At 46.1% G+C, this 27,340-nt stretch overlaps 1 protein-coding gene across 3 annotated transcripts in view; it reads left to right on the top strand.

Moving 5' to 3' along the window:
• Positions 1–27,340, top strand: part of LOC134957822 (flavin-containing monooxygenase 3-like) — a 158,197-nt gene that overhangs the window by 24,348 nt on the left and 106,509 nt on the right. The window contains exon 1 of one of the 3 annotated variants that reach the window (XM_063940015.1): positions 5,203–5,227. The exons of the other annotated variants lie outside the window; for them this stretch is intronic. The gene's annotated coding sequence lies outside the window, so the exon portion shown is untranslated. Of the gene's footprint in view, positions 1–5,202; positions 5,228–27,340 lie in introns of those variants that run through there. 3 annotated transcript variants of the gene reach the window in all.

Below are 27,340 nucleotides of genomic sequence, written 5' to 3'. Positions count from 1 at the left end.
CACCGCACATCCAGGAATTCCCCAGTGTCTTCTGTCTCCCAGAGATCTTGCTCGGTCCTCTTCTGCCATCAGACTGATTCCCACCACCTCGCGCTGGCTAATATTAGCTGGTACAAGGGGGACAGGGCGATGACATTAAAAAAGGTGCTGTGGCGCAATTTTTGAAAAGGTAAATGCTACCAAACTTAACTCAAGAGCTCCATTCCCACTGCCTCCCGCCACTATGCCCACATTATCCCGACCTATGCCTGTCACCACCACCACCATGCCTGCCGACATACTCATCACGCCCCACAGCAATGGTGGATGGTGCTGGGATCCCTCTGTAATAAATTGTTTTATTGTTAATACTTAAGTAATACGATTTTTTTATATTTTGCACATCAGGCTCCATTTTATTGCTGGAAACCTTTTTTGTACTTTCTAATAGTAATTATTTAGAAGAATGCAAGCTTGTATAATTACCAGCAGCGGCTCCTACCTTGTTGTAGGAGGAGTGCTGCTGCAAGCGATGCTCCAGGTATCCTCCACCTTCTGGTTTGGGATGAATGAGAGCGCAAATGCAATTAATAAAATTGTATATACTTTAATAAATGCACATCATATAATAAACAGATTATAAAAACAAAATTATTCTAAAAAGTCATTCTAAGAAGTATTGGTGCTTGACACACCCCCAGAGGATTCCACAGAGTGTAAATGATCCGGTAATTGCCTGTAAATCAATTGCTGTCTCATGTATTGGTAGCTTTTTCCACTATGTTTGGATAAAGTTCCACAGAGTAATATATGATGTTTTTAGAAGTAATATCTGATGCTCACCGCTGCTGGAGTTCAATAGCAATAAACTTCCCAATATCTGGTACAGCGGGGGGAGGAAGAGCATACACCTCTCTGGATCCAAATGCCGTGTGAAGAGAGGGAGAGCGGCTGTCAGCAGCACCGCTCGCAATGTCCCTGTCAGCCCGTACTCCGAGCTCCGCAAACGGGGACGAGCTGGTGAGATGTTTCTCAGGGTACACGCAGGAAGGAGCGCGGCTGTAGACTGGCAGTGGAACAGTGGAGACAGAACCCGGAACAATAGTGTGGTCCTCACAGGGGTAGCCTTTACGCGTTCCTCCGCTGTCACAGTGTAGCGGTTTCCTATCCAAACATAGTGGAAAAAGCTACCAATACATGAGACAGCAATTGATTTACAGGCAATTACCGGATCATTTACACTCTGTGGAATCCTCTGGGGGTGTGTCAAGCACCAATACTTCTTAGAATGACTTTTTAGAATAATTTTGTTTTTATAATCTGTTTATTATATGATGTGCATTTATTAAAGTATATACAATTTTATTAATTGCATTTGCGCTCTCATTCATCCCAAACCATATTGTCTTTAATTAGGTGATAATCCAAATCACCTGTTGGGAGCAGCAATTACAATTATTTATTTTTAAGTGTTCAGTCTATATTTGAAGGAAGCTTGCGCCTAATAACGAGTGTTATCCTCCACCTTCTACACACCATTGCTGCCACTTGGGTCCTGGCACCTGCCCTATGAAGTTCACAGATGCTGGGACCCGGCACATGCGCAGTAGTGGCGACGGTACTGCGCATGTGCAACCCCACAGTTTCTATGGACTGCATCAGCTGCAGCTCATAGAAGCTGGCTAGGGCTGATGAGGCTGGGAGCTGGCTTCCTACAAGAAGCCAGCTCCCTGGCTATTGCAGCCTGGTCTGGCAGTCTCGAAGGGAGGAAACACCTCCCAATGGGACTGCCTGTAGTGTCTGTGACTGGCAGGTAGGACTTCCAATAGAAAGTCACTGCCAGTCAAAGTTAAGCCACTGCAGTCTCACGGACTGCATCTCGCTACAGTGACAGTGGACTGATGTGGTGGATTTTACCTGAAGGAGGGCTGCAGTCCTGTACCGCCATAGGTACAAAACGCCACTGATAATAACTACATAAACATTTACACTAATTCTCATTATCTTTTGCATCTAAAGTTATTTATAGTGCCTTGCTAAAGTATTCACCCCCTTTGTCATTTTTCATGTTTTGTGGCCTCACAACCTGGAATTAAAATGGATTGTTTGAAGGTTTGCATCATTTCATGCACACAACATGCCTTCAACTTTGAAGATGTTTTTTTTTTATTGTGAAGCACACAACAAATAGGACAAAATAACAGAAAACGTCAGCGTGCATAACTATTCACCCCCCTAAAGTCAGTACATTGTAGAGCCACCTGTTGCGGCAATTACAGCTGCAAGTCACTTTGGATAAGTCTCTATGAGCTTGCCACATCTTGCCACTGGGATTTTTGCCCATTCCTCAAGGCAAAACTGCTCCAGCCCCTTCATGTTGGATGGTTTCCGCTTGTGAACAGCAATCTTCAAGTCTGACCACAGATTCTCAATTGGATTGAGATCTGAGCTTTGACTAGGCCATTCCAACACATTTAAATGTTTCCCCTTAAACCACTCGAGTGTTTCTTTTCCAGTATGCTTTGGGTCATTGTCCTGCTGGAAGGTGAACCTCTGTCCCAGTCTCAAATCACAGGCAGACTGAAACAGGTTTTGCTCAAGAATATCCCTGTATTTAGCACCATCCATCTTTCCCTCAACTCGAAACAGTTTCCCAGTCCCTGCTGATGAAAAACATCCCCACAACATGATGCTGCCGCCACCATGTTTCACCGTGAAGATGGTGTTCTTGGGGTGTTGGGATGTGTTGGGTTTGTACCAGACATAGCGTTTTTCTCAGTGGCCGAAAAGTTAAATTTTAGTCTCATCTGACCAGAGCACCTTATTATATTTTTTTTATAACCCAACCCTGACTTGTACTTCTCAACAACTTTGTCCCTGAGTTGTTTGGAGAGCTCCTTGGTCTTCATGGTGTGATGCCTCTTCGTTATTGGTGTTGCAGCCTCTGGGGCCTTCCAAAAAAGGTGTGTTTATACTGACAGATCATGTGACACTTAACTGCACACAGGTGGACACTTCATTTCACTAATTATGTGACTTCTGAAGGTAATTGGTTGCACCAGAACTTTTGAGGGGCTTCATAGCAAAGGAGGTGAATACATATGCACATGCCAATTTTCAGATTTTTATTTATAAAAATTATTTTTAAATACATTTTTCTCATTTCACTTCACCAACTTAGACTATATTGTGCAGAACCATCACATAAAATTCAGATTTAAAAAATAAAATAAATTACTGTACAGGTTGTAATGTAACAAAATAGGTAAAAAGCCAAGGGGGTGAATACTTTAGCAAGGCACTATACACACAATATACTACACTGTGCTGTGAAGCACTTTTTCTTCAGGACAAAGAAAAAATGAAAAAAACAAACAAAAACAAAACAAAACTAGAGAATACAGTATAAAGATCCATAATATACAATTAGCCAATCAGTATTTTGTGCGTGAGAAGCATATTGATTCTACAAACCCAATGCTGTTGCCCCTAAAAATGTAAAAAAAATTTTTATATTTGTGTCTCATTGCCATGAAATTGTGATAGGTGTTAATCCAGTTTAAGGCGTCTATTTATCAACATTAGCATCTGATGATGCGGATGACAGGTGATAAACTCGACCCAACTCGCACTGCGATAATTGAATACATTGCATGGATGTATTAATTATCGCATGCAACGACAGAGCTTGCCGTCAAGCTCTGTCCCTGTGATGTCTCTTCGCAGCGTCATCGTGCGCTCATGCCCGCCGTTACCACCGCTGCCGGGATTTCCCCCCCCCCATGTGCAAAAGAGCCCCCCACCCCGGATTTTATATTTACCAGTCCAGGAGTCCATGTCCTCTGCTGTGGTGAGCGCTGGCAGGCACCGGGTCATTCTTCTGTGCTGTGACCTCAATGCTGTAAAGTGCGCTGCCGCTTTGCAGCATCACTTTTCTGCACCTGGGTCACAGTGCAGCACATGGGGGACCTGGCACCCGGCAGCGCTCACCGGTGTGCTGATTACTGGCTCCTGGACAGGTGAGTATGAATTTAGTTTTTTGAGTGTTTTTTTTTTTTAACACTGTGATCAGCTTGTGTGTCCATTGGACACACAGAGCTGATCATTGAAGTTAGGTCCCACACAGCTTTCTCTGCCAGGGGCAGAGAAAGCTTGGCAAAAGGGTGCACATCACAGTGCTGCCCTGTGACCTCGGGCCTGATCTGGCAAGATTATCACAGGGCTCCCTGCAGTATTTTATTTAGTAACTTCGGGCCAGATCGCATTTCCCATTATAAGTATGGGGAATGCGATCTGGGTTACTAAAAAATTCACAATTTAAGGGTTTGGAGCAGTTTTTCATGAAAACTGCTCCAATTGCCCTTTAATACATTTCAGTGATACTAAAATAATGTGAAAAGGGTGTGAAAACAGCTCAAATCAGTTTATTAGACAAAATTGCTCAAATCAGTTTATTAGACAAAAGTGGGTACACTCTTGTCTAATGTTGGAAAAACGGTTGGTTGGGAGTCGGATCTGCCAAGGATTGGACAAGTGTGTACCCAGCTATACAATGTACACAGGAAATCAACTGACATAGGAGAACTTAGCAATTTGATTTCACTTTCTGTTGCCATTAAAATTGAGCTGTCACCTAGACACCGTGATGGTGCTAAAGTACTAGACTAAGTTTAAACCCATGCCCCCTAATCTTTTGTACCAGACTTGTATGTCTTTTTCAGTTTTGTTGGAATGTATTTTATTATATTTTCTCCAATAGGAGAGGCGCAGCTCGATGGAAAGCAGTACACCTCGTCAGCCTCACATAATGTAAGGGTGGTTGTGTGGTACTTCCCCTATGTAAACAGAGGGTTTTATCTCTACTTAAGGGGTGGACTTGGTCTCAATCTCAGGAACAGGCCAGTCCTATACCAACTGAGGGGGAGTGATACTGCAAAATCCTGTTTGCGTTGGGGGTGGGTTGCTGCCCCAATTTCATTAACTGTCTCTGAGGCTGCACTGTTTTTTTCAGCCACCATTCATAATTCAATTCAAATTTGGTCAATAAATTAAGTCTGTGACCTCTTTCGCCGCACTTCTGTGTCCAGGTCATTATTTACTATTTAACACCTGTTATGGACTAATAAATTGATTTGAGCAATTTGCCATTTATGTATCACTGTTCTGATAGGCATACATATATGGAAACAGTAGTTGGAGGGCATGCTGGTCCGGTAGTGCCATTTGGAGAATCTTGGGATGCCTCCTGGTAAGTTCTCAATTTAGAATTAAATTAATGTACAGGTGAAACTCAGAAAATTAGAATATCGTGCAAAAGTTTATTTATTTCAGTAATTCAACTTAAAAGGTGAAACTAATATATTATATAGACTCATTACATGCAAAGTAAGATATTTCAAGCCTTTATTTGTTATAATTTTGATGATTGTGGCTTGCAGCTTAAGAAAACTCCAAATCCAAAATCTCAGAAAATTAGAATATTACATAAAATCAATAAAAAAAGGATTTTAAATACAGAAATGTCGGCCCTCTGAAAAGTATAATCATGCATATGTACTCAGTAATTGGTTTGGGACCCTTTTGCATGAATTATTGCCTCAATGCGGCGTGGCACGGATTCTATCAGCCTGTGGCACTGCTGAGGTGTTATGGAAGACCAGGATGCTTCAATAGCAGCCATCAGCTCTCCTGCATTGTTCGGTCTCATATTTCTCATCTTTCTCTTGGCAATGCCCCACAGATTTTCTATGTGGTTCAGGTCAGGCGAGTTTGCTGGCCAATTCTGGACAGTAATACCACGGTCATTGAACCAGCAGCGAATTTGTTAGCAGTTGGGCACAGCCATGTGCACTGCAGGGTAGAGATGTGTAACTCACCCTTGAGCCGCTCTTTTGAGCCGGCTCTACGGAGTGAGCCGGGTGAGCCGTGAGCCGTTTCAAGTGAGCGGCGGTTCACTTCACCAGTTCACCTGCTATCAGCTGAGCTCCCTCTGTCTGTGTCTGCGAAGATCAATGCATTCATCATGTGATGACTCATGAGAAGAACGGATTCGCTTGCGCTCCAGGCTCCAGGCAGGAAGTGGAACAGAGCCGGCTCACAGTGAGCTGCGGTTCTTCACTGAGTCAGTGACGTGTATCATTATACAGTACACTGACTCAGTGAAGAACCGCAGCTCACTGCACCAGCTCTGTTCCACTTCCTGCCTGGAGCCGGGAGCTAGTCCGTTCTTCTCATGAGTCATGACTCATGAATGCAATGATCTCATCTTCTCATTACAGTAACACACAGATTATAGAGCAGACACAGGTGAACAGACCTGGAGTCTGTTATTTATTGCTTGAGTCAGGTGACAGGTTTGTAATTATATAAATAATATATGTACAGTATGTGTGCTTTCCTTTTTTTTAAAGACTTAAAATCTTTATTTTCCTCCCCTGGAGAAGAGGGGCAGGGGTAGTAAAGTGGGTGCTGCTGCATTTGTGAGGCGACAGTGCTTCTGCTCAGTCAGACCTCCAACAGCCTGGCTTCCCTTTGAAATTCTCCGCCCTACGACTTGAAGTGATATCAATTACAGAAAAACAACAGGGACAAAGAAATGGTACTTTACGTGAAGGCACTTTCCCACGATCAGGGCAGTCAGCTTAGCAGCAGCAACACACCAGCAATGTAATTAGTGAGCCGTGAGCCATGAGCCGTTCAAAAGAACCAACTCTTTTCCGTGAGCTAAACCGTTCAGAGCCGCTCACTGAAAAGAGCTGAGTTGCCCATCTCTATTGCAGGGGGGGGGGGGGGGGTATAACATGTGCAGAGTGACTTAGATTTGGGTGGGGTGTGTTCAAACTGAAATCTAAATTGCAGTGTAAAAAATAAAGCAGCCAGTATTTACTTTGCACAGAAACAATATAACCCACCCAAATCTAACTCTCTCTGCACATGTTACATCTCCCCCACCTGCAGTGCACATGGTTTTGCCCAACTGATAACAAATATGCGCTGCAATATACTCTGAATGATGTGCAGCATATAAGAACAGGTGGAGAGGTGTTAGAGACAAAGGTGGAGAGAGGCTGAGGTGCAAGTGAAGTGGGAGGCAGATGCACAGATGGTAAAATAAGCAGTGGCACAGGTGTGATGGGGAAGAGATACAGAAGGGGAGGGGTCAGAGAAACAGGTGGGGAGAGAGGCAGACATACAGGTGGAGAGGGAGACAGAAGAATGGGTGGAGAGGTTATAGAGAAACATGTGGGGAGTGGGCATTGGGCAGAGGCACAAGTGACTAAGGAAGGCAGAGGCACAGATGGTAAAAGAAGCAGTGATACAGCTGTGAAGGAGCAGAGACAGAGGTGGGGAGGGGGTCAGAGACACAGGCGAAAAAAACGTGCAGTGACACTGATTCTAAGGGGCAGTGGCATGATTGATACAGCCGGACATAGGCAGCTGCATCTGTACCACTTACAGCACTGCCAATCAGGGGGAAACTAATGGAACATCCTCCCAACCACCCGACCCAGTGCTTCTCAGTGAGTGGCACCAGGAAGAGAGCATCCTGTGAGAAGAGGAGCAGTAGAGACAAAGGGGAAGAACAGAAGTGGGGTCAGGGGGCACAGCATGCGCACAGAAAGAGCTGTGCCCGTGGTGTAATAGGAAATAGGCAGTATAAGCATTGTGTATCTCCCAGCAGCAGAGTAATGGACCGCTCTCCTGGGTAATGGGACTTTTATACAATCCAAGTAAGAAAAAAACAGCGGTGGAGAGTAGTATACGTACAAAGTGACGCTTTTGTACTCAATATAACATATTAAACTTTGAAATTTATTTAAAAAGTATCAAAGTAAAACAATTCAACGTGTATACTAAAAGGACTCTTAAATGAATGAAGTCTGCTGCATAAAATAGAGTATTTTAAAATCTTTGAGATTAGCATACTGTGACAAGAACACTGGGATAGTGTTTGAGGGCAGGTATATTTGTCCCAGGTTCTTGTCTTACATGTTTTAGAAAATGTTAACTTCTAGGAAAAATGCTTTTTGTTTTGTCTGAACCTTTTCAGTTTGCTGTAAAAGCTGGGTAAAGGCTCTGAGAGAGAGATAAGGCGAGTTCTAGACATTGGGCCCAGTTCGGGTCTTTGGCCTCACAGAGGGCTAATCAGGGTTTCAGCTGTGTAAGAGTGTTATAGTGCTTCTAACCTGATTAGTATGGGCAGACTGCCTGGGAAGGCTGCAGGATCTGTGTGTGAGAGACACGCTTTCTGATGCAAGTAAGCTATACAGTATGTACTGAAGAACTCTGTGTTTTGTTTAGTGACAGTTAGGAATATCTTATGTTTAGTTAGTGCCGGACAGGCAAGGTATTTTTATTTTGGGGTTTGTTTTATTTTCTGTTTCAATAAAACTGGCCGGGGTCAGTTGTACCAGAAACTGGACTTGTGTTGTTCCTCAGCTGCTGCGTGCGGCCATATTCCCCAGGAAAAGGCGCCTTGCACCCCTACAGTGTTACAACTTGGTGGAGAATGCGAGCACACCGTTCTGCGCATAAGTGAAAGTAGCAGCTTTGTGAGGCCTGCAGAAAACGGTGGTTTATGCAGATACAGCCCAGTGTGAAGTTACTGAGACTCACCCCTGAGGGTTTGATATATGTCCTGGGTGAAAGCAGCTACAAAGCCGCCTGAAAAATCTGTCGACATGGAGGATCTGCTTAAAGCCTTGCTGCAAGCTACAGCGGCTCAGCAGGAGGCCAACCGACAGCAGCAGGTGGCAATGGAGGAAAATAGGAGACAACAGCAGGTGGCAATGGAGGAAAATAGGAGACAACAGCAGGTGGCAATGGAGGAAAATTGGAGACTACAGCAGGAGGCCAACAGACAGCAGCAGGTGGCAATGGAGGAAAATATAAGACAGCAGCAGGTGGCAATGGAGGAAAATAAGAGACAACAGCAGGCAGTTGTTGATGAACTTTACAGGCAACAGCGTCAGGATAGAGAGGCCTTAGCAGAAGTGGTGCAGAGACTTGCAGCTCGGGTTGGAGATGTGGCCGTCAGTGCTCCAACCAGCTCTAGTTCTATACGAGCCAGTCACTTCCTGCAGAAAATGACAGAGGCTGATGATGTGGAGGCCTATCTGACCACGTTTGAAAGGACGGCCGAGCGTGAGAACTGGCCGAAAGCACAGTGGGCCAGTCTGCTGGCACCTTTCCTGTCAGGTGAGCCCCAAAAAGCTTACTTTGATTTAAGCCCTGCTGAGGCTCGGGACTATGATAAACTAAAGACTGAGATCCTGACCCGCCTGGGAGTCACGCTGTCAGTACGAGCACAACGGGTGCACCGTTGGCTGTACGCCATGGAGAAGCCTCCGCGCTCCCAGATGCACGACCTTATTCAGCTAACAAAAAAATGGCTACAGCCAGAGACATTAACTGGTCCCCAGATGGTGGAAAGAGTCGTCATGGACCGCTACTTGAGATCTTTGCCCATGGTCCTGCGCAAGTGGGTGAGCCATGGAAACCCGGGTACTGCTGACCAATTAGTGGACATGGTAGAGAGGTATTTGGCAGCAGAGGAACTACTGATGACCACCCAGCAACCCATAGATCCTCGACAGCGCCCTTCAGTAAAGACTGGTAAGACTGTTCCGTGGGAAAACGTTGCTGGGCGGTTAAGAGAACGCAAGGCTGGAGAGACTGTAAACACTGGCCCTGGAAACAGGCCAATGGGGCTAGAACGGTCTATGCTGCCCAAATGGGTTGATAATCGTGTGGTTAAATGTTTTAGGTGTGGTATGCCAGGTCATGTTATTGCCAATTGCCCAGTCACGCAAGAACCCATGCATTGTGATGCTGCCTTTGAATGTCGCAGAATGTCTTTCTTTGCCAGGTTAGCCTGTACTGTGGTACCTTCACCTGAGCTGGAAAAACAAATGTGTGATGTGTTCTTAGAGGGTAACCGGGTAGAGGCCTTGCTAGATTCAGGAAGTTTAGTTACCCTCGTGAAAGCTGGGTTAGTGAACCCCTTAAAGGTCCAGCAAATACCTATTGGGGTAACTTGCATACATGGGGATACCCAACATTATGCCACTGCTGAGGTGAATATAGAAACTTGTTGTGGGTCAGCAATGGTTAAAGTGGGACTGGTCCCTACCTTGGTGCATGAGGCCATAATAGGGAGGGATTTTCCTCATTTTTGGAAACTGTGGGAATCACGGTTATCAACAGATGTGAGAAGTAAAAAGCCAGTTGATAATACCGGTGATTTTATGGATGTATGTGGGTCTTCGGAACTTTCTGGCCCTTTGCCTTTTGCTAGTTTGGCTGGGGAAGTGACAGATGGGGAGTCCAGTGAGGACCCTCTTGCCGGGAACAGAGACATAGTAGTTAGAACTGAAAGCGTGCCTGACCTGGAGGTAAAGAAGGATCTGTTTGCGTCTGAACAGTTAAAGGATCCTACCTTAATAAAGGCTAGAGAGAATGTTAAGATTGTTAATGGGGAACCTGTGGTACCAGGTGACAGGGTTACGTATCCCCACATGGCCGTCTGTAATGAGCTCTTGTACCACATTGTCAAAAGGGGTGAGGATGTGGTGGAACAGCTGGTAGTTCCCCAGCCTTATCGGAGAACGGTACTAGATTTAGCTCATAGTCACGTTACCGCAGGACATTTAGGGGCAGAAAAAACCACTGAAAGAGTTTTACAAAGGTTCTTTTGGCCAGGGGTTTATAAAGAAGTGTCTGAATATTGTTCTTCCTGTCCTGAATGCCAGTATCATGCCCCTAGACCCCATTTCAGGAGCCCACTAGTTCCCATGCCTATTATAGAGGTCCCGTTTGACAGAATAGCCATGGATCTCGTGGGGCCCTTGTTAAAGTCTGCTCGGGGCCATCAGTATATCCTGGTAATTATGGACTATGCCACTCGATATCCTGAGGCTGTCCCTTTACGCACTATCACAACCAAGGCGATAGCTAGGGAGCTGTGCAGGTATTTAGTAGAGTGGGAATACCAAAAGAAATTTTGACTGACCAAGGTACTCCATTTATGTCAAGGATCATGAAAGAGTTGTGCAAGTTATTTAAGGTCACTCACCTCAGGACGTCCATCTACCATCCCCAAACTGACGGGTTGGTGGAAAGGTTTAATAAAACATTAAAAAGTATGTTAAAAAAGGTTGTTGAGAGAGATGGGAAAAACTGGGATTGTTTGTTGCCCTACTTGTTAATGGCCATCAGAGAAGTTCCTCAGTCCTCTACGGGGTTTTCTCCATTTGATTTGTTGTATGGTAGACACCCCAGAGGGCTGTTGGATATTGCCAAAGAGACGTGGGAAGGACAGCCCACTCCTTATAGAAGCGTTATTGAGCATGTAACACAAATGCAGGATAGGATTGCAGCCGTGGTACCTGTTGTCAGAGAGCACATGGAACAGGCCCAAAGTGCTCAACAGAGGGTCTATAACCGGAGTGCCAAGATACGGGAATTTGCTCCTGGCGATAGAGTTCTTGTTTTGGTACCCACTGTGGAAAGCAAATTCCTAGCTAAATGGCAGGGTCCATTTGAGATTAGGGAAAAAGTGAATGAGGTTAATTACAAAGTATACCAGCCGGGAAAGAGAAAACCCGAACAGATCTACCATGTTAACTTAATCAAACCCTGGAAAGATAGGTTGTCTCTGTCAGCGGAGCCTTGCCCTTCGGTGTCTTCACCCCGGTTGCTTCCCGCAGTGAAGGTGTCAGAGACATTATCAGCTGATCAGAACAATCAGGTTAAAGAATTTCTCATCCAAAATAGGGAGGTATTTTCAGAGCTGCCTGGCCGAACGACCATAATAAAACATGACATTGTCACAGAACCAGGGGTCAGGGTTCATTTAAAGCCATATAGGATTCCTGAAGCTCAGCGAGAAGCTATTTCTAAGGAAGTTAAAACCATGTTAGAACTGGGAGTCATAGAGGAGTCTAACAGTGAGTGGTCCAGTCCCATAGTGCTCATCCCGAAGCCCGACGGTAGCATACGCTTCTGTAATGACTTTCGTAAGTTAAATGAGGTGTCCAAGTTTGACGCATACCCCATGCCCCGTGTGGATGAGCTTGTAGAAAGGCTGGGAACAGCCAGGTTTCTCACCACATTGGACCTGACCAAAGGTTACTGGCAAATACCTTTATCTGATAGCGCCAAAGAAAAAACAGCCTTTTCGGTTCCGGAGGGGCTGTACCAGTATAAGATGTTACCCTTTGGGTTGCATGGGGCTCCAGCAACCTTTCAACGGGCGATGGATAAAATTTTGAGGCCCCATAGAAAATATGCAGCTGCCTATTTGGATGATGTGGTAATTCACAGTACAGACTGGGGGTCCCATTTGGTTAAAGTACAAGCAGTACTGGACTCAATCAGAGAGGCAGGGTTAACTGCTAACCCAAAGAAGTGCTGCCTCGCAATGGAGGAGGTCAAATACTTGGGCTTCACCATAGGCAGAGGTCTGATTAGGCCCCAATTGAATAAAGTTGATGCTATTCAAAACTAGCCTCGTCCAGTGAATAAAAAACAGGTAAGGGCTTTTTTGGGAATTACTGGGTACTATAGACGGTTTATTCCTAATTTTGCGACCACAGCGGTGCCGTTGTCAGACCTTACCAAAGGGAAGCAGTCAAATGTGGTGAAATGGAACCCTGATGCAGAAAAGGCGTTCCAAGCGTTAAAAGTGGCTTTGTGTTCACAACCGGTGTTGATAACACCAGATTTTTCAAAAGAATTTGTGGTACAGACAGATGCCTCAGAGGTAGGGATAGGTGCTGTGCTGTCCCAAACCAGAGATGGGGACGAACACCCTATCATTTATTTGAGTAGGAAACTCAATGAGCATGAAAAAAGGTATGCCATTGTGGAAAAGGAGGCTTTGGCCATTAAGTGGGCACTAGATACCTTGAGATATTACCTCTTGGGTAGACAATTCAGACTAGTGACAGACCATGCCCCTTTAAAATGGATGTATGTAAATAGAGGCAAGAATGCTCGTGTAACTAGATGGTTTCTATCGTTGCAGGACTTTAAGTTTACTGTCGAACATAGACCGGGAACACAATTGACCAACGCAGATGCATTGTCTCGCATCTTCTGTTTGGGGGCTACAAGTGTTCCGGCCCCTAGGTCGAAACAGGGGAGGGGGATATGTGACAAGAACACTGGGATAGTGTTTGAGGGCAGGTATATTTGTCCCAGGTTCTTGTCTTACATGTTTTAGAAAATGTTAACTTCTAGGAAAAATGCTTTTTGTTTTGTCTGAACCTTTTCAGTTTGCTGTAAAAGCTGGGTAAAGGCTCTGAGAGAGAGATAAGGCGAGTTCTAGACATTGGGCCCAGTTCGGGTCTTTGGCCTCACAGAGGGCTAATCAGGGTTTCAGCTGTGTAAGAGTGTTATAGTGCTTCTAACCTGATTAGTATGGGCAGACTGCCTGGGAAGGCTGCAGGATCTGTGTGTGAGAGACACGCTTTCTGATGCAAGTAAGCTATACAGTATGTACTGAAGAACTCTGTGTTTTGTTTAGTGACAGTTAGGAATATCTTATGTTTAGTTAGTGCCGGACAGGCAAGGTATTTTTATTTTGGGGTTTGTTTTATTTTCTGTTTCAATAAAACTGGCCGGGGTCAGTTGTACCAGAAACTGGACTTGTGTTGTTCCTCAGCTGCTGCGTGCGGCCATATTCCCCAGGAAAAGGCGCCTTGCACCCCTACAGTGTTACAATACCTATTGTAATTAGGGCCCAGATAAAGGGTCTAATTCAGCATGGATCGCTATTGCAACTGAAAGTGTGATTTTTACAATCTCAATTGCATAGAATCGCACAGGTAGTTGCCACCCAGAAATGGAAAAAGACGCCCACTGTAGTGTTTGCGATGTATACGCTGTTGTATGCAAGTGATCGCATATTATGTCAGAGACCCACCCACCAAACGGTCATGACACACCATGTTACCACCCCTTAATGATCACTTCCTGTCAGTCACTGCAATCCCATTGTTTTCATTTTGCGAACGCACCGTGATCGCAGTTCAGCTCTGATGCATTGCAATGCATACGCAGCACATGCACAGTTTTTTGATTATCGGCCAAATTTGAAAAACTCACAGTTGTGATCTATGCTGAATTAGCTTTAAAACTAGTCCGTGGAACTTCAATAAAGGATATTCCCCTTAAGAATTATATAGTTAAACAAAAAATGTGTTCTCAGTTCTCTGGTCCACTGTGAATTAGGGCACATTTCAGAGAGGGATGCAGTACCGCAGATTCCAGATGATCAGGAATCTGTGGCTGCCCAAGGTCATGCACAGAATGGGTCGTGCATTGTCGCCCATAGTTCCCTCTTTTGCTGCCTGATTGACAGGCAGCAGTGTTGAGGGGGTGGGGAGAAGGCAGGGGAGGCCTTCCTTCCTAGAAACAGTGGTGTGTCACCCTTGTTTTCTGTCACCAAGCAGACATCCTGGCCTCACATCCCCAGCTTCCTTTGGACAGCTGCGCATGCTGAGGCTTACTCAGCTGCCATCTGCAAGGAACATCATGACCAATGGCCTTGATGTTGGATCCCAGCTTGTGATGTCGGACGCAGTGCTGAGATTGCACAGCTAGATGCAGGAGGCATCTTTTGTACTGAGATGTCTCCTGTATGTCCCTCCTAGAGATCAGATGGAAATTTGCATATGTATGGCATGATTGTCAGTGCATATGTGTGGCATGATTGTCAGTGCATATGTGTGACATGTCAGTGCATACAGTATGTGTGGTATGTCAGTGCATATATTTAGTAATTATCATGGCAGGTTAGGCGAGACACACATAAAGCACATAAGAGACACCAGTGTTACACGTAATAGTCTCTTTTTCTGAACCCACTCTGGTTACCTTGGATCTGTGCTGAAGAACCTGTTGCACAGTATCCAGGGCAGAAGGTGAAAGAGTCTCCATGGTGGTATCTGAAGAAGGAGTGTGGATGCTGGAGTTGGCATGCTTCCAGCTATTGAGAGGGTGCACAGCCTGGGAGGGGTGGGTGACTGCCTCTGGAAAGAACCCATTGGCAAAGGCTTCTGCAGCTGTGGAGCTGGGGTAGCAGACAGCAGTGGGCATGAGGGGCTCCTCTGGGGACAGGTGGTTGTGCTGGATGGTCTTTTGCTCACCTAATTTCCCAAAACCCCATTTAACACCATGGAGATAGGTCAGTGCTGTACCTGGGTGTGAGTGCCTGCTCCTGGCTCCATGCATATTGATGCAAACAAACTAAGGTGACCTGCAGGTGGCAAAGGCTGCTTCCAGGCAAGGAGGAGAGGGATCAAACTCAATGGCACTCAGACTGGGCAGGGAACCAACTTGCTGCCGGTTTCAGGAGCTGCATGCTGCAGCAGAACCCTTAAACTCAGCTACAGTTTCTCTGTGCCCACGAGGAACAGCTGCAGCTCCATCAGCCCATCTCAGCTCTCCAACTTATAAATAATAATAATTAGCAACAGCCGTGGCAATGGATCGACGCGCACGTGGGTTGCTCGGGCTTTGGGGTTGTTTCTACTGGTACTCAGAAAACACTGCAGCTCCCCCCCCTCCCCCCCCAGCCCACTACCACCTCCACCATGCCCGTTATTCTCATCAGTTACTAGAGATGAGCGGGTTCGGTTTCTCTGAATCCGAACCCGCACGAACTTCATGTTTTTTTCACGGGTCCGAGCAGACTCGGATCCTCCCGCCTTGCTCGGTTAACCCGAGCGCGCCCGAACGTCATCATGACGCTGTCGGATTCTCGCGAGACTCGGATTCTATATAAGGAGCCGCGCGTCGCCGCCATTTTCACACGTGCATTGAGATTGATAGGGAGAGGACGTGGCTGGCGTCCTCTCCATTTAGATTAGGGTTGAGAGAGAGAGAGATTGACCTGAGGCTGTGATACTGTAGAAGAGAGTGCAGAGTTTAGTGACTGACGACCACAGTGACCACCAGAGCAGACAGTGCAGTTGTTTCTTGTTTTATTTAATATATCCGTTCTCTGCCTGAAAAAAACGATACACACAGTGACTCAGTCACATACCATATCTGTGTGCACTGCTCAGCCCAGTGTGCTGCATCAATGTATATATATATCTGACTGTGCTCATCTCACACAGCTTATAATTGTGGGGGAGACTGGGGAGCACTGCAGTGCCAGTTATAGGTTATAGCAGGAGCCAGGAGTACATAATATTATATTAAAATTAAACAGTGCACACTTTTGCTGCAGGAGTGCCACTGCCAGTGTGACTAGTGACCAGTGACCTGACCACCAGTATATATAATATTAGTAGTATACTATCTCTTTATCAACCAGTCTATATTAGCAGCAGACACAGTACAGTGCGGTAGTTCACGGCTGTGGCTACCTCTGTGTCGGCACTCGGCAGCCCGTCCATAATTGTATATACCACCTAACCGTGTTTTTTTTTTCTTTCTTTATAGTCATACTAGTTACGAGTATACTATCTCTTTATCAACCAGTCTATATTAGCAGCAGACACAGTACAGTGCGGTAGTTCACGGCTGTGGCTACCTCTGTGTCGGCACTCGGCAGCCCGTCCATAATTGTATATACCACCTAACCGTGGTTTTTTTTTCTTTCTTTATACATACATACTAGTTACGAGTATACTATCTCTTTATCAACCAGTCTATATATTAGCAGCAGACACAGTACAGTGCGGTAGTTCACGGCTGTGGCTACCTCTGTGTCGGCACTCTGCAGTCCGTCCATAATTGTATATACCACCTAACCGTGGTTTTTTTTTCTTTCTTTATACATACATACTAGTTACGAGTATACTATCTCTTTATCAACCAGTCTATATATTAGCAGCAGACACAGTACAGTGCGGTAGTTCACGGCTGTGGCTACCTCTGTGTCGGCACTCGGCAGCCCGTCCATAATTGTATATACCACCTAACCGTGGTTTTTTTTTCTTTCTTTATACATACATACTAGTTACGAGTATACTATCTCTTTATCAACCAGTCTATATATTAGCAGCAGACACAGTACAGTGCGGTAGTTCACGGCTGTGGCTACCTCTGTGTCGGCACTCTGCAGTCCGTCCATAATTGTATATACCACCTAACCGTGGTTTTTTTTTCTTTCTTTATACATACATACTAGTTACGGGTATACTATCTCTTTATCAACCAGTCTATATATTAGCAGCAGACACAGTACAGTACGGTAGTTCACGGCTGTGGCTACCTCTGTGTCGGCACTCGGCAGCCCGTCCATAATTGTATATACCACCTAACCGTGGTTTTTTTTTCTTTCTTTATACATACATACTAGTTACGTTACGAGTATACTATCTCTTTATCAACCAGTCTATATATTAGCAGCAGACACAGTACAGTGCGGTAGTTCACGGCTGTGGCTACCTCTGTGTCGGCACTCTGCAGTCCGTCCATAATTGTATATACCACCTAACCGTGGTTTTTTTTTCTTTCTTTATACATACATACTAGTTACGAGTATACTATCTCTTTATCAACCAGTCTATATATTAGCAGCAGACACAGTACAGTGCGGTAGTTCACGGCTGTGGCTACCTATGTGTCGGCACTCGGCAGCCCGTCCATAATTGTATATACCACCTAACCGTGGTTTTTTTTCTTTCTTTATACATACATACTAGTTACGAGTATACTATCTCTTTATCAACCAGTCTATATATTAGCAGCAGACACAGTACAGTGCGGTAGTTCATGGCTGTGGCTACCTCTGTGTCGGCACTCGGCAGCCCGTCCATAATTGTATATACCACCTAACCGTGGTTTTTTTTTCTTTCTTTATACATACATACTAGTTACGAGTATACTATCTCTTTATCAACCAGTCTATATATTAGCAGCAGACACAGTACAGTGCAGTAGTTCACGGCTGTGGCTACCTCTGTGTCGGCACTCGGCAGCCCGTCCATAATTGTATATACCACCTAACCGTGGTTTTTTTTTCTTTCTTTATACATACATACTAGTTACGAGTATACTATCTCTTTATCAACCAGTCTATATATTAGCAGCAGACACAGTACAGTGCGGTAGTTCACGGCTGTGGCTACCTCTGTGTCGGCACTCGGCAGTCCGTCCATAATTGTATATACCACCTAACCGTGGTTTTTTTTTCTTTCTTTATACATACATACTAGTTACGAGTATACTATCTCTTTATCAACCAGTCTATATATTAGCAGCAGACACAGTACAGTGCGGTAGTTCACGGCTGTGGCTACCTCTGTGTCGGCACTCTGCAGTCCATCCATAATTGTATATACCACCTAACCGTGTTTTTTTTTCTTTCTTTATACATACATACTAGTTACGAGTATACTATCTCTTTATCAACCAGTCTATATATTAGCAGCAGACACAGTACAGTGCGGTAGTTCACGGCTATGGCTACCTCTGTGTCGGCACTCTGCAGTCCGTCCATAATTGTATATACCACCTAACCGTGGTTTTTTTTTCTTTCTTTATACATACATACTAGTTACGAGTATACTATCTCTTTATCAACCAGTCTATATATTAGCAGCAGACACAGTACAGTGCGGTAGTTCACGGCTGTGGCTACCTCTGTGTCGGCACTCTGCAGTCCGTCCATAATTGTATACTAGTATCCAATCCATCCATCTCCATTGTTTACCTGAGGTGCCTTTTAGTTGTGCCTATTAAAATATGGAGAACAAAAATGTTGAGGTTCCAAAATTAGGGAAAGATCAAGATCCACTTCCACCTCGTGCTGAAGCTGCTGCCACTAGTCATGGCCGAGACGATGAAATGCCAGCAACGTCGTCTGCCAAGGCCGATGCCCAATGTCATAGTACAGAGCATGTCAAATCCAAAACACCAAATATCAGTAAAAAAAGGACTCCAAAACCTAAAATAAAATTGTCGGAGGAGAAGCGTAAACTTGCCAATATGCCATTTACCACACGGAGTGGCAAGGAACGGCTGAGGCCCTGGCCTATGTTCATGGCTAGTGGTTCAGCTTCACATGAGGATGGAAGCACTCAGCCTCTCGCTAGAAAAATGAAAAGACTAAAGCTGGCAAAAGCAGTAGCACCGCAAAGAACTGTGCGTTCTTCGAAATCCCAAATCCACAAGGAGAGTCCGACTCCAATTGTGTCGGTTGCGATGCCTGACCTTCCCAACACTGGACGTGAAGAGCATGCGCCTTCCACCATTTGCACGCCCCCTGCAAGTGATGGAAGGAGCACCCGCAGTCCAGTTCCTGATAGTCAGATTGAAGATGTCAGTGTTGAAGTACACCAGGATGAGGAGGATATGGGTGTTGCTGGCGCTGGGGAGGAAATTGACCAGGAGGATTCTGATGGTGAGAAGGTTTGTTTAAGTCAGGCACCCGGGGAGACACCTGTTGTCCGTGGTAGGAATATGGCCGTTGACATGCCTGGTGAAAATACCAAAAAAATCAGCTCTTCGGTGTGGAAGTATTTCACCAGAAATGCGGACAACAGGTGTCAAGCCGTGTGTTCCCTTTGTCAAGCTGTAATAAGTAGGGGTAAGGACGTTAACCACCTCGGAACATCCTCCCTTATACGTCACCTGCAGCGCATTCATAATAAGTCAGTGACAAGTTCAAAAACTTGGGCCGACAGCGGAAGCAGTCCACTGACCAGTAAATCCCTTCCTCTTGTAACCAAGCTCACGCAAACCACCCCACCAACTCCCTCAGTGTCAATTTCCTCCTTCCCCAGGAATGCCAATAGTCCTGCAGGCCATGTCACTGGCAATTCTGACGATTCCTCTCCTGCCTGGGATTCCTCCGATGCATCCTTGCGTGTAACGCCTACTGCTGCTGGCGCTGCTGTTGTTGCTGCTGGGAGTCGATGGTCATCCCAGAGGGGAAGTCGTAAGACCACTTTTACTACTTCCACCAAGCAATTGACTGTCCAACAGTCCTTTGCGAGGAAGATGAAATATCACAGCAGTCATCCTACTGCAAAGCGGATAACTGAGGCCTTGACATCCTGGGTGGTGAGAAACGTGGTTCCGGTATCCATCATTACTGCAGAGCCAACTAGAGACTTGTTGGAGGTACTGTGTCCCCGGTACCAAATACCATCTAGGTTCCATTTCTCTAGGCAGGCGATACCGAAAATGTACACAGACCTCAGAAAAAGAGTCACCAGTGTCCTAAAAAATGCAGCTGTACCCAATGTCCACTTAACCACGGACATGTGGACAAGTGGAGCAGGGCAGGGTCAGGACTATATGACTGTGACAGCCCACTGGGTAGATGTATGGACTCCCGCCGCAAGAACAGCAGCGGCGGCACCAGTAGCAGCATCTCGCAAACGCCAACTCTTTCCTAGGCAGGCTACGCTTTGTATCACCGGTTTCCAGAATACGCACACAGCTGAAAACCTCTTACGGCAACTGAGGAAGATCATCGCGGAATGGCTTACCCCAATTGGACTCTCCTGTGGATTTGTGGCATCGGACAACGCCAGCAATATTGTGTGTGCATTAAATCTGGGCCAATTCCAGCACGTCCCATGTTTTGCACATACCTTGAATTTGGTGGTGCAGAATTTTTTTAAAAACGACAGGGGCGTGCAAGAGATGCTGTCGGTGGCCAGAAGAATTGCGGGACACTTTCGGCGTACAGGCACCACGTACAGAAAACTGGAGCACCACCAAAAACTACTGAACCTGCCCTGCCATCATCTGAAGCAAGAAGTGGTAACGAGGTGGAATTCAACCCTGTATATGCTTCAGAGGTTGGAGGAGCAGCAAAAGGCCATTCAAGCCTATACAATTGAGCACGATATAGGAGGTGGGATGCACCTGTCTCAAGCGCAGTGGAGAATGATTTCAACGTTGTGCAAGGTTCTGATGCCCTTTGAACTTGCCACACGTGAAGTCAGTTCAGACACTGCCAGCCTGAGTCAGGTCATTCCCCTCATCAGGCTTTTGCAGAAGAAGCTGGAGACATTGAAGGAGGAGCTAACACGGAGCGATTCCGCTAGGCATGTGGGACTTGTGGATGGAGCCCTTAATTCGCTTAGCAAGGATTCACGGGTGGTCAATCTGTTGAAATCAGAGCACTACATTTTGGCCACCGTGCTCGATCCTAGATTTAAAGCCTACCTTGGATCTCTCTTTCCGGCAGACACAAGTCTGCTGGGGTTCAAACACCTGCTGGTGAGTAAATTGTCAAGTCAAGCGGAACGCGACCTGTCAACAACATCTCCTCCTTCACATTCTCCCGCAACTGGGGGTGCGAGGAAAAGGCTCAGAATTCCGAGCCCACCCGCTGGCGGTGATGCAGGGCAGTCTGGAGCGACTGCTGATGCTGACATCTGGTCCGGACTGAAGGACCTGACAACGATTACGGACATGTCGTCTACTGTCACTGCATATGATTCTCTCAACATTGAAAGAATGGTGGAGGATTATATGAGTGACCGCATCCAAGTAGGCACGTCACACAGTCCGTACTTATACTGGCAGGAAAAAGAGGCAATTTGGAGGCCCTTGCACAAACTGGCTTTATTCTACCTAAGTTGCCCTCCCACAAGTGTGTACTCCGAAAGAGTGTTTAGTGCCGCCGCTCACCTTGTCAGCAATCGGCGTACGAGGTTACATCCAGAAAATGTGGAGAAGATGATGTTCATTAAAATGAATTATAATCAATTCCTCCGTGGAGACATTGACCAGCAGCAATTGCCTCCACAAAGTACACAGGGAGCTGAGATGGTGGATTCCAGTGGGGACGAATTGATAATCTGTGAGGAGGGGGATGTACACGGTGATATATCGGAGGATGATGATGAGGTGGACATCTTGCCTCTGTAGAGCCAGTTTGTGCAAGGAGAGATTAATTGCTTCTTTTTTGGTGGGGGTCCAAACCAACCCGTCATATCAGTCACAGTCGTGTGGCAGACCCTGTCACTGAAATGATGGGTTGGTTAAAGTGTGCATGTCCTGTTTATACAACATAAGGGTGGGTGGGAGGGCCCAAGGACAATTCCATCTTGCACCTCTTTTTTCTTTTCTTTTTCTTTGCGTCATGTGCTGTTTGGGGGGGGTTTTTTGGAAGGGACATCCTGCGTGACACTGCAGTGCCACTCCTAGATGGGCCCGGTGTTTGTGTCGGCCACTAGGGTCGCTAATCTTACTCACACAGTCAGCTACCTCATTGCGCCTCTTTTTTTCTTTGCGTCATGTGCTGTTTGGGGAGGGTTTTTTGGAAGGGACATCCTGCGTGACACTGCAGTGCCACTCCTAGATGGGCCCGGTGTTTGTGTCGGCCACTAGGGTCGCTAATCTTACTCACACAGTCAGCTACCTCATTGCGCCTCTTTTTTTCTTTGCGTCATGTGCTGTTTGGGGAGGGTTTTTTGGAAGGGACATCCTGCGTGACACTGCAGTGCCACTCCTAGATGGGCCCGGTGTTTGTGTCGGCCACTAGGGTCGCTAATCTTACTCACACAGTCAGCTACCTCATTGCGCCTCTTTTTTTCTTTGCGTCATGTGCTGTTTGGGGAGGGTTTTTTGGAAGGGACATCCTGCGTGACACTGCAGTGCCACTCCTAGATGGGCCCGGTGTTTGTGTCGGCCACTAGGGTCGCTAATCTTACTCACACAGTCAGCTACCTCATTGCGCCTCTTTTTTTCTTTGCGTCATGTGCTGTTTGGGGAGGGTTTTTTGGAAGGGACATCCTGCGTGACACTGCAGTGCCACTCCTAGATGGGCCCGGTGTTTGTGTCGGCCACTAGGGTCGCTAATCTTACTCACACAGTCAGCTACCTCATTGCGCCTCTTTTTTTCTTTGCGTCATGTGCTGTTTGGGGAGGGTTTTTTGGAAGGGACATCCTGCGTGACACTGCAGTGCCACTCCTAGATGGGCCCGGTGTTTGTGTCGGCCACTAGGGTCGCTAATCTTACTCACACAGTCAGCTACCTCATTGCGCCTCTTTTTTTCTTTGCGTCATGTGCTGTTTGGGGAGGGTTTTTTGGAAGGGACATCCTGCGTGACACTGCAGTGCCACTCCTAGATGGGCCCGGTGTTTGTGTCGGCCACTAGGGTCGCTAATCTTACTCACACAGTCAGCTACCTCATTGCGCCTCTTTTTTTCTTTGCGTCATGTGCTGTTTGGGGAGGGTTTTTTGGAAGGGACATCCTGCGTGACACTGCAGTGCCACTCCTAGATGGGCCCGGTGTTTGTGTCGGCCACTAGGGTCGCTAATCTTACTCACACAGTCAGCTACCTCATTGCGCCTCTTTTTTTCTTTGCGTCATGTGCTGTTTGGGGAGGGTTTTTTGGAAGGGACATCCTGCGTGACACTGCAGTGCCACTCCTAGATGGGCCCGGTGTTTGTGTCGGCCACTAGGGTCGCTAATCTTACTCACACAGTCAGCTACCTCATTGCGCCTCTTTTTTTCTTTGCGTCATGTGCTGTTTGGGGAGGGTTTTTTGGAAGGGACATCCTGTGTGACACTGCAGTGCCACTCCTAGATGGGCCCGGTGTTTGTGTCGGCCACTAGGGTCGCTAATCTTACTCACACAGTCAGCTACCTCATTGCGCCTCTTTTTTTCTTTGCGTCATGTGCTGTTTGGGGAGGGTTTTTTGGAAGGGACATCCTGCGTGACACTGCAGTGCCACTCCTAGATGGGCCCGGTGTTTGTGTCGGCCACTAGGGTCGCTAATCTTACTCACACAGTCAGCTACCTCATTGCGCCTCTTTTTTTCTTTGCGTCATGTGCTGTTTGGGGAGGGTTTTTTGGAAGGGACATCCTGCGTGACACTGCAGTGCCACTCCTAGATGGGCCCGGTGTTTGTGTCGGCCACTAGGGTCGCTTATCTTACTCACACAGCGACCTCGGTGTAAATTTTAGGACTAAAAATAATATTGTGAGGTGTGAGGTATTCAGAATAGACTGAAAATGAGTGTAAATTATGGTTTTTGAGGTTAATAATACTTTGGGATCAAAATGACCGCCAAATTCTATGATTTAAGCTGTTTTTTTTAGGTTTTTTGGAAAAAAACACCCGAATCCAAAACACACCCGAATCCGACAAAAAAAATTCGGTGAGGTTTTGCCAAAACGCGGTCGAACCCAAAACACGGCCGCGGAACCGAACCCAAAACCAAAACACAAAACCCGAAAAATTTCCGGCGCTCATCTCTATCAGTTACCACCATGAAAGAATCAGCCTTCCCAGGGAGAACAAAGTCCCGGCTGGCAGGACATCTCAGCTTAACCCCTCCGAATTACCGAGGAGGTGCTGCCAATTGCTGTACTGTGTCAATTGACACTGCTGGAGCCTCGTGGAAAGCAGTTCGGGATCTGGCGATAGGTGCCAATAACGTGGAAGGGGTGTTCTGGAGCAGACAGCAACACAACAAACCAAAACACAAGATCAGATGCTGGAAAGATGAGGTTTCGGATCCACACATAGTGCCGAAGTTCGCACATCTCTAGTAAGTAATAAGTATGCAATATTATTTTTTGTGGCCGGGTGGTGAGTGAGCTTTGCTGTTTGTGGTGTCAGGAAAAAAATGGTTTTCCTGTCAACAATGCATTGCAGGGGAGTCTGTGAGCCTATTTTCAATGGGGGCCTGGAGCTGCAGCTCCATCTGCCCCATTGTAATTTGTTCCTGTATGGAGGGATCCAGTGGGGGCCCATGTCCCCTCTCCTTACCTGGCAAGCTGCAGCCTTAGCTCTGCTCCTCAGCCCAGCACACACTACTGTGTGCCAGGGAGGCACTTAAAATAAAATAGAAAAAAATACAGATTTTTTTTTTTAAGGGTGCATGACCATGCCTCCTATGATGAGGCCACACCCCCTGAAAAGTACCTGGGCCCAGCCAGGCTCTCTACTGCCCTGACTGAAATCTCTGCATTTCTCATATCATACAGAATGTAAATCCCATTTACTGCTCCATTATAGTGTGCTGGAGGGATTCTGTGCCATCCTCTCCCTTGCAAACACCTGTAATTGTCTAATTTTTGCATATCAATGCAATCTCATTTAAACTGGATTAACACTTATCACAATATCATGGCAACAAGACACAAATATATATATATTTTTTTTTAATGCAATATTTTTATTGAAGAGAAGTCGAATATGCTGTTACAAATCAAACAGGCGATGATGACTCCAAAAGAAAAATTCAAAATCACATATATGTTATCCCGTGCGGAACAACCAAATGTAACAACAACAGGGAAGTACATCATCAATACCATATATATATATATCAACAACAATTTTTCTGTGTTTAAACGAAAGATAAAGAGAAGGATAGGGGAGAATCAGAGAAGAAGAGAATAAGAGAGAGAGAAAGAAAGGGGGAGGGGGGATGGGAGAGCGGGGGAATCATCATAGGAACATACAAGGTAGAGTCATGTCGTGGGAGGTAGTGCCCCCTAACTGTGATCTTTACCAACATTACAACTGTGGACATTATAATACCTTGTGTGCTTATTGGGACCAAGTTGACGGAGGATATCACACCCCGGCAGTAGAGGGCATAGTATTGGTGAACCAAGGATCCCAGATCCTCCTATATTTCTCTGACCTGTCCCGTAAGGAGGCTGTGATTTTCTCCATCATGGAAATATGCCATATTTTAGCTATTAACATGCTCCTAGGGGGGGGGGGTTAGTTTTTTTCAAATTTTTAGCTATCACACATCTGGCGGCATGTAGTATTTGGAGTACCAGGCTGCTCGCCTGGGTGTCTAGATTGGACAAAGGTAGGCCCAGGAGGGCCGACCAGGGGCCCAAAGTTATCTGCGAGCAGAAAATAGATCCAATACGGGTTTCCACCTGAGCCCAGAACATGCGTATTTTGGGGCATGACCACCAGATATGTTTAAAGTCACCAATTTGGCCGCACCCACGCCAACACAATGGGGAAGTCCCGGGAAAAATCCTATGCAGTGTTGTGGGGACCCGATACCATCTGGTATAGACTTTATAGGAGTTTTCCTTCACTAAGGAGGAAATTGAGGACTGGGCTACATTTTGTCTAATGATTTCTCATGAGTCCTCTGCAGGGGGTGGGCCAAGGTCCTGTTCCCATTTACGCTCATGGGGAAGTATGTCCACCGCCTTCAGAGAGCGTAGTAAACCATAAAGTATGGAAATAATACCCTGCCGCATGGGAGAATAAATACACAGACGTTCCAAAGGGGTGAGCTGACGAATAACCTGGGATTTAGAAAGGGAGCTTACGAAGGAACGGATTTGTAAATATTCATAAAATACAGGTTGGGATATGTCATATTTGTCACACAAAGAGTGTAGGGAACGCCAGGAGGAACCTTCTATAAAATCAAACACCAGTCCCGGACGCGGGCTCAGGTGGAGCCATGAATGGGACCATAAGGTGGAACCAGGGGGGAAATCCTAATTATCCCAAATGGAAGTGATGGCCGAAGGGAAAGTGGATAGACCATAGTGCCGAATGCAGAAACACCACAGGGAGCAGGTAAATTTAGTGGGGAGGGGGACACGCTTGTATAGTCCGTATTGACTTGGCCGGCGTGAGTAGGGAGACCAGAGTGGAGACCCCGGCCGCTAGACGCTCAATCCGAATCCAGGGTAGATGGGGCGCTGGGGAAAACCAGGCGACAGCCTGGCTCAGGTGAGTTGCATGGTAGTATTTACGAATGTCCGGCAAACCTCTACCTCCAGCTAGTGGGTCACGTACCAGAGTGGAGGTCCTAATTCTAGGAGGCTTACCCGACCATATAAATTTTAGGAAGAGTCTCTGCATTCGGCCCAAAGCCTCAGCGGGGATGCATACGGGAAATGTTTGGATCAGATATAAGAGCCTGGGTAGGATGTTCATCTTTACTGAGACTATCCGACCGAACCAAGCTATAATCTGTTTGTCCCAAGCCCGGAGGTCCGACTCTATACACTTAAATAAGGCTGGAAAATTTTCAGAGTATAGGGAGTCGTAGGAGTTTGTGATGAACACGCCTAAGTATTTAATTTTCTTGGAGCGCCAAGAAAAATTAAAGTTAGAAGCTAGGAGAGATCTGGTATCCTCATTAAGATGCAAAGGGAGGGCCTCCGATTTGGAATAATTAATGCGATATCCCGAATAGTGAGAGTACGATGATAGGGTTTTAAATAGGTTGGGAATAGAAATATTGGGGGAAGAGAGAGTTAACAGAACATCGTATGCAAATAATGACAATTTGAACTCCTCGTCGCCAACAAAGATACCCTTAATATCGGGGTTGGCCCTAACCATACACGCCAGAGGTTCGATGGTCATAGCAAAAATTAACGGAGACAGGGGACACCCCTGACGTGTACCGTTATTGATGTGGAAGAGGTG

The sequence above is a fragment of the Pseudophryne corroboree genome, chromosome 9 (genome assembly GCF_028390025.1).
Source record: "Pseudophryne corroboree isolate aPseCor3 chromosome 9, aPseCor3.hap2, whole genome shotgun sequence".
In the NCBI taxonomy this organism is placed as follows: domain Eukaryota; kingdom Metazoa; phylum Chordata; class Amphibia; order Anura; family Myobatrachidae; genus Pseudophryne; species Pseudophryne corroboree.
The sequence above is the reverse complement of the archived record's forward strand: the minus strand, read 5'-3'. Positions and strand labels throughout refer to the sequence as shown.